Raw genomic sequence first — 16,408 nt, 5'->3', positions numbered from 1 at the left:
TTGCAACTTTAATAAAAATGAGAAAGATCACCATTTGTGAGCAATGCCAAACAGAAGACTCACAAACTCAGCCTAACCCAAATAAGATAATGATAAAGCCTCAATGTAACCTTAATGACCTCTACTTATAATATCTTCCTTCAAAGTTGATGTAATCCAGTTCAGATTCCCTTCTTTCTATCTTCACTAATACAAAGTAAACCTGTAAGATTCCATGGAAGCTGCAGTGGAATAGTGAATAGGAAGAAATGAAGTTGGAAAGGGATATAGGACTAAGAACCTGGCTCCTATCATCTGGATTCTGTAATATTTGAAAATATTTAAAATGTCATATTTACTTAAAGGCCTTATTGCATTCAGTAAACACATATATAAAAACTATTTTAACAGAATAAAGGATAACAGAGTTGAAAGCTCTTAAAGGTCTTCTAGTCCAATCCTCTGCAGAATATTCAATATATTTCAGACAAAGGATTGCCCAATATCTTCTTTAAAAATATCCAGGGTTGGAGCACCCATTTTAAGTAAACTTGCAAAGGGTTAGATTATTGCATTATCAACATGAAAATTTAAAAGGTATCATTTCTGAATGTTCATGTGTTAAGACTCTCAACTGAAGTACACAGTACTAATGATCACTTCTGCAAGGAACAGATTGTGCCCTAAATACATAATTAATAGCAGTGACCCAAATACAAAGATCAATGTAAATACTTATTTCTACTCATCTTTGTATACCATATTAACAGACAGTTGTATGCAGATTATTCTTGTAATTCTACTTGTTTTACTTCAGGTTAACAGAAACAGTGTCATTATTACAATACTGATCAGCATATAACAATATGCTGCTAACTTGCTTTAAAAGCCCCACTTAGCCCCATTTGACAAATCTGATTTTCTCCTTTCTAAAAAAAAGAAAAAAGAAAAAGAAAACCCTTTTTCTGTGAACCAATTTAAATTGGTTAAAATGATTTACTGAACATTAGTCAAGTCTCCCATGGATTCACATTTTACTTCCCTGAGCAAAACACATTACTTTACAAACATATTACTTCCAAATAAAATACTTATTCTAATATCCTTCTTCCTCATTTATTCATACTTAGTGTTCCAAATATATATTCATTCTTACCTCTTAATTCAAAGCAATTTGCTGAGATCCCACATATAAGTCCTTCTTTTGTATAATTGGAGATTTGTAATGGTTTGCATCAACACCCATACTTTATCAATCATCCATTTGGGTGTATTCAGTACTATGTTTCTGTCCTGTAGAAGATTTCTTTTTCTTCAGTGTATGGTCTATAATATACAGACTACTTTGAATATGATGTCATGGGAAAAAGTGTCAGCTGGATAATGTGGATATTTACCCAGAGCTTTTAAAGTTATTTCTTCCTTGTGTATAATGTCATCTGCTTGAGACCTTCCTGTTGTACTGCAGTGACTCTTTCTCCTCATCCAGCTTTACTTTCCAGCCCAAATATAGCACTGGTGAAGCGAACAATCACCAAAAATGACTGTTTGTAGAAAGCACTTGGCAGTTCAACTCAAACTCTTTCCAAATCCAAACCAAACGTGTCAGCGAAGATGAGACAGATCTGTAGAATGTTTGTAACTGCCTCCCCCGCCCCCTCCATCTTTTCATAGTGGGATGGTTTGCTTACATTGTTGAAAATTGTTGAAATGTTGCAGTTCTATTGGAGAGAAATTGAAAAACTGGCTCTTAAAAAATCATAGATGTTTCAGTCTGTACCTCATAATATAGGAATTATTATTAAGTTTCAGGATGGTGTCATAAGGAATACAAATACAATATTCTTAAATGACGTGTGGTGAAGCAAAGGGTTGCCTAACTAACAAGTGAGCAGTATTAAAATAACTTGATGTCTTCTCTTAACATTCCACATTTATTATTGTTCAAGTATTGGGTTGTGGAGAACAGATTTTTTAATTTTTTTGCTTGCATAAATACGATTTTTGAGAGGAAGACAGATTCTGAGAAGTGCCAAATCTACTCTGATGTCCATATAATCATTTGAATAGATCTTGCAGAGGAATTCTTTTATGCCTAGTCTTTCTTACCTGGATGTTTACTAAACATTACTATAGTTATTGGAATTGCCTATTGGTAACTGGAAACTACAAGAATTGAAAGAACAAGACATTGGAAAAGACTGCTTCAATTTTAGAATAACAGAATTGCAAGCCTTCTGGTCCAAGCCCATGCTCAAGCCCATGCTCTACCATTTCAAATAAATGACTGTCCAGTCTCTTTTTAAAATCATCCAGGGATGGAGCAGCTACAACTTCTGAAGGCAAGCCATTCCACTGGTTTATTGTTCTCCACTGAAGCTGTTAAATAGATATGCTGTTCTATGTCATCCACAGTTCAATTCTAACTGCACAATTTTGAAATTCAAAAACCTCTGATTTAATATTTGGGGTGTATTATTTTTTTTATTTTTATAAGTGGAGAGTAGAGAATAATTGTATACTATTCTTAAGAGCAAATTTAGGCCTCATTTGTACTAAAATTTACGTCTGATTCATGAATATAAAAACTTGCCTTCTAAAACGTTGTTTGTGCTTCTCTGGAAGTTTCTAAAATGTTCTTCAGTTGGTAAGATTTCTGTATATAATAATGTTTTTAAAATGAGATTAAGCTGGATAAACATAGTAAATCTCTTTGACATTTGATTTTTTTTCCTGAACCAGAAAAAAAGAAATGGGTAATTGCTGAGCATCATGAACTTAACTGGTTTACAATCCAGAAGCTAAATGAAAAATAATGAACATAAATGAGAGATACTGGCTCATTTCAAGAAAGTAATTTGCTTATACCTGATAAGGATGATGGTTTATATACACCACCTTAATCTTCCTGAAGAAAAGTGTTGTATAAATTGAACAAATAAATACTTCACTGTATTGACAATAATCAGTATCAAATGTCTGACATTTAGCTCATATTTTAATATTAATCAGGTGATCCTGGGATGCTGCAGCCATTGTAAAGATATGCCACTTGCCAAGCACCTGAATTGTGATCACATAACTTTAGGGCACTGTCATGGTTATAGGTGTGAGGATTGGTCATAAGTCACCCTTTACAGTGCCATTGTAACCCTAAACAGTTGCTAAGTGAATGGATGTAAGCTGAGGGCTATCCGTAATCTGTAATTTAAAACAAGAAAAAGAAAGCCACTTGCCAGTTTTTAAAATAAGAGGAAAATGTCTTGAGAACAAAGAAGACCACAAGTTTTATCTCTGAATAATCAATGCCGTTTCATCTGAAATTTTCCAGCAGTACCTGAACAAAGATGGAAGCCCCAATTTCTAAAGTTTATCAGTTTGTTCTGAATGCTGCCGTCGAATTTTCAGTTCATACAGTTGATAATTTAAGAATTCCCAAGAATAAAATAAAAACAAATAAAAGTGGATATAAATGACAATAAATAAGACTATGCACAATCCACAGGCACCTTCAATGAGTGACAAATGCCAACATGTGGGATATGCATGCTGTTTTCTAAATGCATGGTTTAAATTCATTTTAATAATGCACTGGCACAAGCAGTATTTCAATTAATGTAAATCATAATTTAGAAAACAGCATACTTCATTTCAGACTGATTTGCTGAATCTACAGTTGAACTCAAGGGCATGAATCCACAGCACAAATGGGAAAACAATTTTCTGTCTTGCATTAACTATAACTGAAAAGTATAATGTATGTATATATACCTGCTTTTAGGAAATCTTTGATCAGCACTGAAGAATTAGAAAGCATTGGAAATAGAATCCTGGTAAAATCATTTATCATTAAAAAAAAAAAAAAACCTACAGCTTTCTTTGCAAAACCATCCATTGCTTTTATTCCCTCCCCTATATAAATCATAGTCATAGGAGTTATAGTCATAGGGCATAAGAAAATAGGTAATAAGAAAGATGAGAACAAGAGTAGTAATACAGCTCTACTAGGTTGTTTGACAGTGTTGTGGGAATTAGTTGTTTAGCAGAGTGATGGCATGCAGGTGGGTGGGGAAAACTGTCCTTTGTCTAGTTGTTTTGGTGTACAATGTCCTATAGTATCGTTTTGAGGGAAGAAGTTGAAACAACTTATGTCCAGGATGTGAGGGGTCTTTGGATATTTTCACAGACCTCTTTCTGGCTCGTGGGGTATAAAGGTCCTCAAGGAAAGCAGGCTGGCAGCAATTGTTTCTTCTGCAGTTCTAACTATTGTTGAAGTTTGTGTCTGTCTATTTTCACTTTAAGGAGCATAAATTCCTTTTTAAGGGCTTGATTATTTTGGACCATAGTGAAAAAAGGAAAATGGAAGATCAAGGACAATTTTGGCTCACATATAAATAAACCATGTCAACAATAAGTAACCAAGGCATTAGTTATACAACAATCCTAATGTATTACTAATCTTGCTTACATAAATGGCTGGAAGTTAAGATGGTATCTTAAATTAGATTAATTTCATTTTGAATTGCTATAAACTTTTAGGTCTGAAAAGCCATGTAGGATGGACAAAACAAATTCAACCTATAGCTGAGTAGCCTTTATTCTCAGAATACATTCTCAGTAAACAAAATAATTATAAAGAGGGGAAGTATATATGACTTTGATGTAACTCATCAAAATATACAATTAGACCGGAGTAGTATGTATGAATCTTACTTCTTTGCTGAGAATATTGATTATTCTTAAATTTGCAGCATTAGCTTATATGTGTTTACTCAAAAGTAAACCCTATTATATTCAGTTACATTTACCCAGGATTATCGCCATCATTGCTCATATAATTAGAATATCAGAGCTGAAAGGGACCTTGGAGGTCTTCTAATTCAACCTCCTGTTTAAGCAGCATGGTACAGAAGACCCTGAACCATTTCAGATAGGTGGCTGTCCAGTGCCTACTTAAAAGCCCCCAGTGATGGAACACCAACACTTTCTGAAGGCAAACTGTTCCACTGGTTGATTGTTCTCACTGTCCCTTAATTATAATTCATTAATTGTATAATTAAACAATTCATTAATTATATATCACATTGGGCTTCTATTTACTTAATTTTTAAATTAAATTTTTAAATAAAACTGCCTTTGCGTAAAAGAATACTCCTTAATTCATGCTTTCCTACTTGTCAATTCCTTCATAATCTTGTGATCCCACAGGATCAACAGATCTTTAGAATTCCATTGCTTTGATCCAACAACTCATAAAGCCATTAAACCTTAAATAAGATTTAACTGGCTAGATTCTTGAAAGTATCATCACCAAGAACAGTAACCAGGCTTATATGATATATTAAAAATCAAATTTGTCTAATATGTGAAGTTAGTCTGTGTATCCTGACATCTGTTGGCAGGTCTATGCTACACTTAAGCGATTGCATCCCTCCACTGAACTCCATTCTCTTAAGAAAGGCCATAACAAATGTCAAAAGTAAGATGACCATGACTCTATGCTGTAAGAATTTTTTGGTCTGAAAGGCATACAGAAGAACTCTTTTGACTCCTTGTTTCAAACTCATGGTCATCCATATTTTTCCAACCGAGCTGACTAGAATTAAATTGTAGAGCCATATATTTCACTTCAGATACTCCAGACTCAGTTCTGAATTAATCCCCAGAAATGTATCAGGGAGCCAGTGACTGGGGGAGAGGGGAAATTTTGAAACCACCTGGGAGTAAGAAAGAATGAAATCAGTATACAAATGGTTCAGACATTAAAGAGGAAACGAATCCCTTCCCTCCTGTTTTTTAGTTATAAGATAATTATTATAAATTAGGGATACAAGCACAGTGCAAATAGAAAAGGAGCAGATAACAGATAGTTCTTGCTTTACCACCACAACTGAACCCAAAATTTATGTGGTTAAATGAGACATTTGTTAAGTGAGTTTTGTTACTTGTTAAAAGAGAGAGAGAGAGAGAGAGACAGACAGAGAGACGGACAGACAGACAGACTTTTCTATGAACAGAAATTATGATAAGATCAATATGCTAGTTACTTTTCACTTCAGTTCAATCTACAGTATAACACTGTGCTTTACACTCAAATACATTGGTTATTATTACAATATTATTTTGTCCTTTTTATACGAAAATGGAATATAAACATTTGGTAAAATGTTTATATATCATTAGAACAAATTCAAACAACAGTAAGAAAATGTCATAAATATCCTATTAGACTCCCAGCTTCAGCCAAAATTCACTTTGTAAGTCACAGACATGTCTTAAATAAATATATATATATTTTAAGTTAGTGGCGGGGGGGAGGAAATCCATCCAAACTAATTGCTGGTTTATTTGTATGAAAGTTCCAAAGGCTAAGTAAGTGATAAAAAGAAGAATCTTTTATACAGTCGGGAGTAATATACACTAGTGTGGTAGGCATTTTTATTTTCTTATGTACAAGGAAATAATGTATTGCATATCTGAATGTGTGTGCATATCCTCATAAAGCCACTGTATATTTTTATGTATGTAGGAAGCACAGGTTGGCTGAATATATAAGTAGGCTATTTTCTCCATAGTATCCATCTGTATTCAGCTCTTTTTTGAATATGATCTTTCTTTGCTAACTACTTTTCCCACTTCAAATCTCATGCAGAGTCCCCATGTCTTTTACATAATTCCTTATGAAAACCCATATCATTTGATTAGGTAAAGGTTCCCCTCGCACATACGTACTGGTCATTTCTGGCTTAGGGGGTGGTGCTCATCTCCATTACAAAGCCAAAAAGCCAGCCCTGTCTGAAGATATCTCTATGGTAATGTGGCCGACATGAGTAAGTGCCGAAGGTGCATGGAATGCTGTTACCTTCCACCAAAGTGGTCCCTATTTTTTTACTTGCATTTTTTACATGCTTTTGAACTGCTAGGTTGGCAGAAGTTGGGACAGGTAATGGGAGCTCACTCTGTTACACGGTGCTAGGGATTCAAACCACCTAATTGCTGACCTTTCTGATCAACAAGCTCAGCATCTTATCCACTGAGCCACCACATCACTCCATCATTGGATTAGAAGCAGTAAAATGCTTTCTCCTGATGATCTTCATGCTCGGGCAGGAACCATAGATAGATGTTACATTTCAAATAGTTTCATCCCAATGAGCAGTTTGAATTGTACCTGGAAACAGACTACCACCTTATGTATTTTAACTAATCCCATTCAACAGTTGATCACAATTTTAATTGAACTTTCCAAAACGTTTGGAACTATTGAACTTCCCAAAACTTTTTAATGATTAACTCATAGAGTGCATTACAGAAGTCCAAAACATAGGTTATTATGGCAAAATCTGGCAACTCCAAAAATGTGCAAAGCTACTTCAATAATATAGCTGAGGTTATAATTCAACAGACAGAACTCCACAAGTTTTTCCTACTGTGTTATTAATGCAATGGGTTGCTTAGTCAGAATCCGATTGTTTTCAATAGGCTTCTGTGTATTGAATGATGGCCAGTGAATCTCTTGTTAGATCTGTGGATCATTTTTAATGATATCCAGAATTCAATATATCCTTTTTTCAGGTTAGTTCTTCCTTCAGAAAATTATGTTTTGTTATGACAAAGTTTGTGTTATAATATGTAATAACATGCAGTTGTGATGTGATGTTGGTTGGATGATGACACTGTGGCTACCAAACTATCATGGCAAAGGAATGTATTTTCACTCAGTTAAACTGATGATGACTCACATAAAGCCATTCCAATTGCTTATACATTCTTAATCCATGTTGAACTATCTGTTCATCTTTTTGAGGTCAGCCTTGATATATTCCTTTGTTTCAGTCTGGTCAATAAGGAGTACAATGAATATAGGGAATCAGGACATCAGGACATTGGAAATGAGATCACAAATAGAACATTGTGACCCAAAAATAACACCAGTGTAATGCTTAAAGATTAAAACTGGAGATAAACTTCCTATGAAACTCTTTGGGTAGTCTTTACCCAAATTATCTACCAATATAACTTTCAAGATTGTTGTAACAATAATAGAGAACAGGAAAGTTGTATATATATCACCTTGAGTTCCTGGAGGCAATGCAGGATTATAACTAATTTTACTTACTGAAGAATTTTTATAATTCTTGTTTTTTTTTCCCCAACTATCCTTACAATGTTTCATTTTCATTTGGCTGTGTTATAAATTTCTATTTTCTTTATCACACACAAACACATACATATGCATACTTATATAGTCTTTGCCAAGGCCTGAATGTTCCTGGTATGATGCCAGAAAATTGCTCTGGTTGCTCTGCTTGTCCACAAAGGCAATTCTTGTTTTTGCCCCCAGGGTTTCTTCTCTCATCAGGAACTTCCTGTATTTTGCCTACTTCAGAATGTTCCAGTTTCCAGCTTTTTGGGGAGGGAATATAGGACAAGTGACTGCATGTCCAAAAACTAGGCAAAAATTAGTAATAAAGGGTTAGTGTGAAAATATTTGGGTACTCTGAGTAATCACTGAGGGGAACAGGAAATCAGTTGTACAATCTTTATTTCCTTATTATTTAATAGTTGCTTTAAGATGCAGAGTTAAATCATAGAACTGCTAGACTGGATCAGAAAGTACTTTTTGAAGAATTTGCAGATCAGAAGATATCCAAGAGCATCTGTACCTTTTAAAAATATTAAAAGAGGCTCTGACTCGCCTCTTACTTTTCCTCTTCTAAAGGTCTTCAGAGAAAGAAAGAAGATGGGCATGGCTGCAGCTTTTATTATGCACATTATTTTTTAAAAAAATTAAATGGATAGGAAGGGAAAAGAAATGGTGCATCCTCTAGGATGGGGAAGAAGAGGATGTTGGAAGAAATATCCTTCTGGGTTCAGTTCCAAGTGGGGAAAAAGACACTGGAAACATGGAGGCTGTTGGAGATGGTTTAATGGTGGACATGACCACATGGCTTGGAGCACCAAAGTGATAGGGATGATCACATGCTTAAAGATGTTGGGTGAAGGAAAAGAAGGGCTGAGATGCTGAAAGACCCTTAGTTTTATACCCTCTGTTGGGCCCCACCTTAGTGTTTCTTGTTCCTGTGTAAGAAATGTATCCCATTGGCTGTCAGACTCTGAGGGGCGGGGGTCTTAGATAACTTTGTAGACTTTGTCTGGACCACATGGCTTCACCTGAGTGCTGGATGATGCAATCTTCCCAGGCCATGTAGTGAGATGGATAGAGGCTTTGCTATGTAGAATACTCTGGCCCAGGCCTTAATGGCCTGCCCATTAACAAAGGTGGAGGTGAGCTTCTGCTTCTGAGATGAGTTTCTGCTTCTGAGTTTCTACTTCTCTTTTAGGGGAAATATTCTACCTTTTTAAATATATCCTAAAGTTTTTCATTTTCCCAGGAGAGAAGTGAGTGCTAACTTCCTACAAGGAGACAGTGATATAGATGAAGGGGAGAGCATAGGAAGACCAACAGAAGGGCAAAACTGGGAAACAATTTGGAGTAGTCAAGAAGGGAGGCTTAATAGGCATTTTGCCCAGGCCTCCTCAATTTGAAGTCAAATTGTAATGTAAATTGAAGACAAGTTCGGGGGGGGGGGATTAAAAAAAAATTGTAATGGAGATGAAGATTCCAAGGGTTTATGATAGTTTGTATTTTTAAAAAATTCTTCATTATTGATGTGTGGAAAGGGAACTTCATGAGGACAGTGATGACACCCAAGCAGGAAAAGCCCGAGGGGAACATCAGGCCAGCCATAAAACAAAATTGCATAGGAAAAGGAATCAAATAAAAGGTATTAAAGAAGCCCCTTAGACAAAAGCCCAAATAATTAAGAAAACTAAGGAAACAAGAAAAGAAAACCCTTACAAACATAAGACATGCCAAATCAGCTAAACAAACAGACAAAAGACACAAAATATATTGCAAAGGAGACAGACAGGAGATTGCCACAAAACAAATATAAGAAAACATTAGGAAACTGATAATCCAATCAAACTACCCTGCAAAGTTTGCCTTCTGCACCCCACGGAGTTTACCCTCTGGCGGAAATGAAGACAACCCCTGACAGGATTTAAAACATTAAGAAATACAAACACAAGCACTCACACACAAAAGGAGAAAAAGTATAAAATTCAGGGGTTTATTATACAAAGGGAGCTAGCTCCAGGAACGCAGACTTCTTGCTATCTCTCGCCTTCCTGAAAAATAAAAAGAACCAGCTTCCAAGCAGTTGTCTGAATCCTTGCACTGGAGTTCTCCCAGCAGGAAAACTGAACCCTCAGAAGAAAGGCATTTTCCAGCCTTTCAACAGATGCATTTATACAAACTTAATTCAAGCTCTTCTATGTGTTGGAATTATAATTGTTATGCTTTTGCCTGTTTAAACTGGGGAGAAAAACACACCTAGCCATGATTCCAGGAAAAGCTTTGCCTTTCCTATGCTACCAAGTCTCAGATCTCTCCTTGCTAGAAGTCAGTACAAAGGTCAGAGACTGCCTTGGGAAATAACCTTGGAAGCAACTGGCACCCAGATTCTGTAGCCTCCTTTCCTTTGAGAATAGCTTCCATTTTTTTCATATTGTTCAGTATCTTTCCAACAGCCATAAATCCTTTTCAACCCTGGGCTACCTTTTCATGCAGCTATTAGAAACATACGGAACACTTTACAAATCAATGCAGAATGTGAAATAGCTATGCTGTATGTTTATATAGCAATAGTATACAGAGTGCACAGCTGCATCTTCACAGAAATCATTATGTTTATTTTATTTTTAATCCCTTCTCTAATAATCCCTAACATGCAATTCATTTTGCATTACCTTTCTGGCATATTTACTTTTTTTTCTTTGCAGTCAGGATTACATTTCCAGTTAAACTCTAGAAGTAAAGGGATTTAATTCTCATAATTTACTCTTTTTATATCAGCTAAAACTAAAACTATATAAAACTATATAAAGATCTTAAATAAACAAACTATTGATTAGAATTGACAATCCATTAGTTTCACTTAAGCAGATAATACAATTTTATTTTCTTGTACTGAAATTATTGCATTTAAAAATCATTAGGGCAAGGAAAAAACATTTATGAATTATACTAAACTTATAATAGTTTCTTTGTAATGTGTTACAAAACTTAATATTATAATTTTAACATCCAGGAAACTTAAAACTTAATTTTTTTCCTATTTCAATGTTCAAGAACATCATAGCATAAAGCAAAGCAGCTTGCAGATGAAAAGAATAATTTTTGTAATAAAAACTGAATTTATCTATTATGTTACTGAATCAAAATCCTGTTATCTAGGCTGAAAAGCATAATTTAATAGTCTCATGTAACATTTACACTGTATGATCACTATTAATTCATGAATATTTGATATATGTATGTATGTATAGTATATATATTATGCACATAATACTTTTATAAATGCATTAGTGGTGTATTGTACATTGATGATGATGGGAAAATTGAGGGATCAATCAATAAATAGGCAACATGAATGCTGTTTTAATTGTATGTTTATTTTAGAACAGAGGCTCAAGTGAAAATAAAGTATTTCATGAATGACTTCAGTGTGTATTTATCTGCTTTTTATGCCACTGGGATAAACAACTAAAACAAAAAACAAATCCTTGTAGGAGCCTCTAATAAATTGTAACAGATTGTGTATCGCTGAATCCTTTACAAGATTGAATCCCAGTACACTGCATGCTAGAATAATGGATTAACCACAAAATGTGAACATAGTGAACCTACTGTACCATGTAATTAATGGCACTCTGGTCAATACAAATAACACAATAAATGTTCAAACTTAAGAAACTTAAAATATATAATGGGTATTTATTTATTTTTGTCAATTGCTTACAAGATAATAGGTATAAGTAAAAACATAGTTATGAATACATGGATACATATAAGAAAAATAAAAAATAAAATAAACAATAGGACAGGGACGGTAGGCACATTTGTGTGCTTATGCACGCCCCTACAGACCTCTTAGGAAAGGGGTGAGGTCAATAGTAGACAGTCTAAAGTTAAAGTTTTTGGGGTTTGGGAAAGAAACTACAGAATCAGGTAGAGTATTCCAGACATTGATCACTCTGTTGCTGAAGTCGTATTTCCTGCAATCAAGTTTGGTGCAATTAACCTCGAGTTTGTATCTATTGTTTGCTCTTGTGTTGTTATGGGTGAGGCTGAAGTATTCACTGACTGGTAGGACATTGCAATGTATGATTTTATATACTATACTTAGATTGGACTGAAGAAGGCGTAGTTCTAGGTTTTCTAGGTCTAGAATTTCAAGACTGGTGGCATAAGATATTCTGCAACGAGTAGAGGAGTGGAGAACTCTTCTTGTGAAATATTTCTGGACTTTCTCAACTGTGTTAATATTAGATACATAATGTGGGTTCCAGAGTGATGAGCTGTATTTGAGTATTGGTCTAGCAAATGTTTTGTATGCTCTAGTTATTAATGTAATATTACAGAGAAAAAGCCACATAAGATTAGGTTAACAACTCTTAATGCCTTTTTGGCTATGTAGTTACAGTGGGCTCTAGCGCTTAGATTATTAGAGATGAGTACTTCAAGATCCTTGACAGAGTTTGGATCATCAACAAGGTCTTGGCTATTCAGCCTGTATTTTATTTTCTGATATTTTTGCCAATATGTAGGACAGAGCATTTATTTGTTGAGATTTGAAGTTGCCATTTGTTTGACCATTCTGATACATAGTCAAGGTCTTTTTGAAGGGTAGCAGTATTGTCTGTGGTGTTGAATAGCTTTACATCATCAGTGAAGAGAACGCAGTTGCTCTTGATATGATCACAGAGGTCATTTATGTAGAGTATGAAAAGAGTTGGTCCTAGAACACTGCCTTGGGGGACACCACTGTTGACAGGTACAGAATTTCATAGGACGCTCCCAATTTTGACCATTTGTTGTTTGTCTGACAGGAATGCTTCTATATTAAAATATAGCAATGCATATAGTAAAAGTTGTGGATTTATAATATTTTTAAAACATGTTATTGAACTACAAAGTCAATCAAAGACAGAACATTTTAAATATTAACAACATAAAAGCAAAGAAAAAAACTATATTATTCAAAAGCAGAACAGCACATGGTTTCAGAATATAAACATGTTTTCTATAAAGACTGATATTTTTATAAATATTTTTATTCAAGAAGACAATACATTAAACATCTGTACAGGACCTTTTAAAAAAATACATGGATGCTAATTTGGTCATATATTGGGTTAATTTAATGCTCAAAATCATTTAGCTATGATTTTTTTCAACAGGCCATGTTCAACGGCTTCCATGTTTAACATTAAAGTACTATTTACGTGTTACAATGTCTTATATCTCTGAATCAAAATCAGGCAGCCACATTGATAAGTATTTTAGCATTCATAACATTGCATGTATGATTTCTACAATGATATGACATGACATGTATGATATGTATCACTATGACTTTTATCAGACATGGGTCATCATATGGATGTATAGTATTACATTAGGTTTCCACCTAAGCCTTCCTCTGAGATTCATGTTGACTCTTGCAGAATTCACACTACACTTGCCCCCATCATCCTGGGCCTCGCTGTGCTCTTTCCATGCCTCCAGCTGCTTGTATTCCCTCCCTGGTTATTCACACATCTTCCCCAACCACCTTTGCACACCCTTCCTCACCCAACAGCAACTACATATTGGCTTTTCCGGTAAATTTGGTCATTGAAAGCTAGAAGGAAGTTGAAAGGAAGTGCTTGCTTAATGACCTACAATCCTCACTTTATGACAGCAGTAGGGATTACTATCACTAACCAATGCAATCTCGTGATGCTGTGCTTTATAATCACATTCCTTAGGGACAGAAATTCTGGTCCCAACTTCATAACATGAAGACTATATTTATATATATATCAATGAAAATGATGAGTGTTTAAAATTAAGTAATTTTATAATTTATAAAAATGTACTTTTAATAATTATACAGCAACACAACAATGTTTAATTATTTAAATTACATTAAATTATTTGTTTAAAATGTTCAGTTGACTGAATTCCATGTTTAATGAATAAAATAGATGATGATGGTGATGATGATGATGATTATACACAAAAAACAACAATATACACAGCAAACGAGATAACTATGCTGGGTTTCATATCACAAATCTCTAGTCGAATACTTCCCAAGTGTTTAGGACTGTGTGATGTATCGGCGGATTATGCAAGCAGATCCCAGTAAGGTGGCCTTCTGCAGCTGACCAATGGTGTTTTTGTCAGCGCCATTTTTTTAAAGTGCTTGCCTAGGTCTTTAGGCACAGCACCCAGTGTGCCAAGTACCACTGGAACCACCTGCACTGGTTTATGCCAGAGTCTCTGCAGTTCAATTCTCAAGTCCTGATATCTGGTGATTTTTTTCAAGTTGTTTCTCATCAATTCTGCTGTCACCAGGTATGGCAATGTCGACAAACCACACTTTTTTCTTCTCCACAATCATGATATCCAGGGTGTTGTGTTCCAAAACTTTATCAGTCTGTATTCGGAAGTCCCACAGTAGTTTTGCATGCTCATTTTCGACCACTTTTTCAGGCTTATGGTCCCACCAGTTCTTTGCTACAGGCAGATGATAGTTGTGACACAAATTCCAGTGGACCATCTGAGCGACTGTGTTGTGATGTTGTTTGTAGTCAGTCTGAGCGACTGTCTTACAACATGGTTTCATCGATAGTTTCATCCGCTTCTTTGCAGAGTCTGCATTTGGGGTCATCAGAAGATTTTTCTATTCTGGCTTTGATTGCATTTGTTCTGGTGGCTTGTTCTTGGGCTGCAAGAATCAGGCCTTCTGTCTCTTTTTCAGTGTTCCGTTGGTCAACTATAACCAGGTTTTCTCCAGGTACACTGGGAATCTGGTTCTGGACATCATCATCATCATCATCATCATCATCATCATCATCATATCATCATTATTATTATTATTATTCACAAAAAACAACAGTGTACACAGCAAACGAGATAACTATGCTGGGTTTCATATCACAAATCACTAGTTGAACACTTCCCAAGTGTTTAGGATTGCATAATGTATTGGTGGATTATGCGAGCAGATCCCAGTAAGGTGGCCTTCTGCAGCTGACCAATAGTGATTTTGTCAGTGCCAATTGTTTTTAAGTGCTTGCCCAGGTCTTTAGGCACAGCACCCAGTGTGCCAAGTACCACTGGAACCACCTGCACTGGTTTATGCCAGAGTCTCTGCAGTTCAATTTTCAAGTCGATTTTCATATCTAGTGATGAAAAATTATTTTTATTATTATTATTGTTGTTGTTGTTGTTGTTGTTGTTATGGACTTCAGAGCTGGTTAGTTCCAACACTAATTGTTAGTTATTTTCAATTAAAGCAAAACTGGTTTTGCATGAATGCTTGTTCACATTGAAGTTTTGTTAGAAATGAAAATTAATTCTAGTCTCTTTAAAAATCATTTATACAGATACTTGAGTATTCTTGGAAGAAAAATAAGGTATGCTTGGCTGTAGGCCAACACATACTTATGTTTGCCTAAGTTTCATGCTCACATAGCTATGCAATGAATCAAAGCTTTCTTTAATTATAAATGAAGGCATTTCCTTTTCTAATGCTATTAGCCAAGGAAAAATTGACTGAATTTTGTCACAAAAATCCATTTAATTACATAAGATAGGAACAGCCTTCTAACATTGAAGCTCATTTGTAAGATGAAAATCAAACTCACAGTATAGAAGAAGTTGTTTTTATAGCCAAATAATACTTTATTGCAGCCCCATTTTGAAATGCTAAATACAATACTTTATTATTTTATTCTGCATCTGTTGGGTTTAACAGGCAAATGACTACCCCAAATATTTTTTAAAAAGTAAGCAGGACATTTTTTGTCATCACTATAAGAATTCACTATATGGACTGGCATATCACGTTATCATAATGTGAATAGACTCAGATAATTATTTTTTCTCCTTGACTAAATATGCACGATGCCTGTGGAGGTAGGCAAGTTAAGTACATATTATTTCAATATAGTGCAAGGACACATATCTGCCATTCAAGTGTTTGATGAACATAAAAGAAAAATGATCACCTGTATGACTTTTTCTTACCATATACTGGATACTCCTCATGAAATATTGAATCTAATTCATAAATCAATTCCACAAAGGCCATCACAAAGGTCCAATTCATGGCCAGAGATGTCCCTCTTATTTTTCTATAAAATGATGTTTACTGGTCCTAGACAGATTCTTGCACCTTTGCATTCCTCATAAAGGTAGTGTATAATTTTAGAAGACTTATCCCATTTGCTATGCAATGAACATTATGCTGTACATGTGATGTATAGCCCACATTGGTTTTTATTATTGCTAAGGTACCTTTTAAGTTGA

The 16,408-nt window shown here is 34.9% G+C and overlaps 1 protein-coding gene across 3 annotated transcripts in view; it reads right to left on the bottom strand.

The window, feature by feature from the left end:
- Window positions 1-1,463, bottom strand: part of PDE5A (phosphodiesterase 5A) — a 98,931-nt gene extending 97,468 nt beyond the window's left edge. For 2 of the 3 annotated variants that reach the window (XM_026667073.2, XM_087963186.1), the window contains exon 1: window positions 1,136-1,457. The gene's annotated coding sequence lies outside the window, so the exon portion shown is untranslated. Of the gene's footprint in view, window positions 1-1,135 lie in introns of all 3 variants that reach the window. The other variant, XM_087963188.1, reaches the window with a different exon arrangement.
- Between the last annotated feature and the right edge of the window lie 14,945 nt (window positions 1,464-16,408).

The sequence above is a fragment of the Notechis scutatus genome, chromosome 4 (assembly GCF_049901735.1).
Source record: "Notechis scutatus isolate UNSWTSFEM ecotype Mainland chromosome 4, rNotScu1.2, whole genome shotgun sequence".
Lineage (NCBI taxonomy): Eukaryota > Metazoa > Chordata > Lepidosauria > Squamata > Elapidae > Notechis > Notechis scutatus.
Note: the sequence above shows the minus strand (reverse complement) of the source record. Positions and strands in the feature narration are given on the sequence as shown.